The sequence below is a fragment of the Aotus nancymaae genome, unplaced genomic scaffold (genome assembly GCF_030222135.1).
Source record: "Aotus nancymaae isolate 86718 unplaced genomic scaffold, 86718_ANA_hifiasm-v0.15.2.pri h1tg000108l, whole genome shotgun sequence".
NCBI classification, from domain to species: Eukaryota; Metazoa; Chordata; class Mammalia; order Primates; family Aotidae; genus Aotus; species Aotus nancymaae.
In genome coordinates this window covers 11,281,829-11,285,505 of record NW_026988523.1, presented here as the reverse complement: position 1 = coordinate 11,285,505, position 3,677 = coordinate 11,281,829, and the positions used below count along the sequence as shown (strand labels likewise).

Genomic DNA, 3,677 nt, shown 5'->3' with positions numbered 1-3,677 from the left:
AATTTTAAAAAACATAACCAGGAGCTGGATGTGGTGGCTCACACCTGTAATCCCAGTGCTTTGGGAGGCTGACAGGTGGACAACCTGACGTCAGGAGTTCAAGACCAGCCTGGCCAAAATGGTGAAAACCTGTCTCTACTAAAAATACAAAAATTAGCTGGGCATGGTGGTGGGTGCCTGTAATCCCAGCTACTAAGGAGGCTGAGGCAGGAGAATTGCTTGAACCCAGGAGGCGGAGGTTGCAGTGAGCCGAGATTGTGCCATTGCACTCCAGCCTGGGTGACAAGAGTGAATCTCTGTCTCAAAAAACAAGACACATAATTAGGATAGAGTATAATACCTTAAAAAGCTTTTGGTGCTCAGGTGCACCCTAGATTAATAGAATCGGAATCGCTGGGGGCGGGGACCAGGCATCAGTGCTTCTTGTTTTGTTTTCCAGAAAAGACGATGCATTCACAAATCACACAATAAACAAACCTCCATTACTCAAAACCAGATGCCAAATGTTGAGTACTCACCTCTCTAGATACCTACTTATGTTCTTTATGAAACAAAATAAAATAATTAATATATTATCTGGAGCACTCTGAAACGAACCTCTCTAACCAGGGCTAATTTTCTGATGCTATAACTTAGGGAAAGAATATTCTTTTCAAGGCAAGTGCTAATTTCTCCAACTCTGAAAAGAGGTATGTATTCCAATAAAACAAAAGTTTTAAAAGCCATCTTCGTAAAAACGTAGATCATCACTTACATGCTCCAACAGTAGTAAGATCTGTAACATAAAGTCGGCTACTTTCATCTCTAACAAAGACAAAATTAACTTTACACCAATAATATCTTCCTGAATATCAGAAGTAACAGAACCCAACAGGCCTATATTACTGTGGCATAACATATAGTATAAAAATAATAGTTCAGATTAGCAGTGACATTATCTGTGCATTTTGTGCTGAAGTTATTTACTCATCGGCACTCTAATCTACAGCCCTACTCTTTATTTTTAGAAAGATATAATTAGCTATTTAAAATTGTAATTGTTTTTCATTTCACTGAGTAGTTTCAAAAGAAGTTATCTTGAAAAGTAATTCCCAATCATCTGATGGAAAGACACAAGAAGTCGTTTCCAGGGTTTTTAAAGTTTCGTAAAATAAAGAAAAGAAAGTATTGATTTTAACTGGGATAATGAAGCAGTACAATTTTCATTAACCTATCTGTAAAAGCCATTCATTTAAAAATGCATATTTTAAAAATGACTCATTTGTGGTAAGGATTACTTACTGTAACAATTAAAAAATAAAACCATCATTCTCATGTTTATCAAAACATCACACTTCTAACAAATACTGAAGGAGACAACTATCTATCATTGTTATAACTTCAAAGGCAAAACAGAAACACAAATCAGAATTAAGATAAACTTCAGAAAACGTTCAGAATGTACACATCTGCATGCATTTCCAGCCAGACTTTCAAAGATTCCACGTATAACCAAATGACAACTTTGAATCAAAAAAAATGTCAAAAATATTCAAGCTTTCTGACAGACTTGAAAAAAGACAAAGAGAGTAAACAGTAAGAGCAGTATATTTCTTAGAGGGAGGGAAATCGCACCCTTTATCATAAAACAAAAGTTGAGACAGCATTTCAATAACACTGCCAAGTTATTCACTATTCTTTTCAAGTTTTGTCTTTAAAATGTATTCATTTACATATTCAGGTTAAATTGTTTATTAATCAAAAAACAATTTTACTCAGAATTTTAACCTTGAGAAATATAAATCATAACTTACTAAAGCGTATTCCAAACACTATACAATAATCCTGCCGTTTTAGTGTTTATGTGCCTCATCTGAAAAACTTACTTTACAACCAGGAGTTCTGCTATCTATCTCCAGAGTAAATGTCTCTACGTCAAAACTTCAAGTGGCCATCAAAAAGCCAGATTCAGATAACCCTATGCACGCTGCTTCATGGGGCTCTGATAAACACAGAGGCCTCTGGTGGTGTAGCACCATCTTCCTCTTCAGTTACAGTCTCTGCGGCCCCGTGAGCGGACACAGTAACCATTGTTTTATTTGCCGAAACTGTCTTCTCTTTCTCAGCAATAGCCGCACAAACAGCAATAATCTCATCACTTTCGGAGTCATAGTTTGGAATTGACTTGGGTGAAAAGTGTGTTACGTCAGCTGGTGCTTCACTTTTTTTTTAATCCTCTGTGCTACCTTCTGCTGCTTCTGGAGTGTTCTTGCCCAAGAGAGGTCTTCTTTCCATATTTCAGGGTTCACTGGATAAATGTGAAGGGCTACTTGAATCGCCAGGATTCTCTCTCCTAATCCGAGTTGAGCACGTCCCTAAGTTTGCCAAGACTCCCACGAATGTGGATTTCGCTGCACAGTTATTTCTGCTGCAGGTAGTGCTGGGAACATTCCATGCAGAGACGTTGGCACCTGTGATTTCATCTCGTATAGGGTAGCATCATTTGGAGTTAACTGTAGTACTTCGTCCCACTTCTGAACTGCCTATCGGTATCTTTTATTTTCAGCCAAACTGGCTCCTTCGTCCTTCAGCTGTTTACTTTTCTCAGCACAGCATTCAAGAATTTATTGCCGGGCATGGTGGCTCACACCTGTAATCCCAGCACTTTGGGAGGTGAAGGCAAGCAGATCACGGGGTCAAGAGATCGAGACTATCCTGGCCAACATGGTGAAACCCCGTCTCTACTAAAAATACAAAAATTAGCTGGGCATGGTGGCACGCGCCTGTAGTCCCAGCTACTTGGGAGGCTGAGGCAGGAGAATTGCTTGAACCCAGGAGGTGGAGGTTGCAGTGAGCCGAGATTGGGCCACTGCATTCCAGCTTGACAAGAGTGGAACTCCGTCTCAAAAAAAAAAAAAAAAAAAAAGAAAGAATTGCTTTCCTACGTTTAATGGCATGAAGCCAGTTCCCTCTGTCATTGTCAACTGCATCCTTCTCATTGGCAGCTTCAGCTTCAAACTGCTGGGAAGTGACCTTTGAGACCTTCTTGCCAATTTTCCTCTTCCACCCAAAGGAAGCCATTCTGCCTGCCCTGGATGCCTGGTTTCCTAAGAAATGGGGTTAGCCGGAGAGAGATCCAAGATGGCTGATGATTAGCAGCTCGGGCACGTACCTCCCAGTGAAAGCGCAAAGAACGAGAGGACGCCACACTTTCAGACGAATATTAGTTACTCACGGACCAGGAGATTCCCAGTGGAAGAGCTCCACGGGTCGCCAGGGCGACTCTTGTGGCCGGCGTGGCGGTTTTGCTGGTGCCTTAGCAAGCCAGTTCTTGGTGCAGAGTCCGGAGATTCCCAGGCAGAAAAGCACCATCAATCTTAACACCGCTGTTTTGGCCGGCTCAGTGGATTGCTCAGATTTTGGCGCAGGGAATCAACAAGTTGGACGTCAGAGACCCAGTTAGAAAGTCGGTAATTATAAAGACGACAGACGGACAAATATATAATGAAGGGAAGAAACCAGCGTAAAAAGGTAGAGAATACTCAAAATCAGAATGCCTCTCCCTCTACAGGGGATTGCAATTCCTCATCAGTAACGGAACAAGGCTTAATAGATTACACGTGTGTTCCAATAACAGAAGCAGGTTTCAAAACGTGGGTGATAAGAAACTTCTGTGAATTAAAAGAACTTGTTCTAAC

At 40.9% G+C, this 3,677-nt stretch overlaps 1 pseudogene; it reads right to left on the bottom strand.

Annotated features, from left to right (window-relative positions):
• Positions 1-1,469: 1,469 nt before the first annotated feature.
• Positions 1,470-3,075, bottom strand: LOC105711816 (tetratricopeptide repeat protein 33-like; annotated as a pseudogene).
• Between the last annotated feature and the right edge of the window lie 602 nt (positions 3,076-3,677).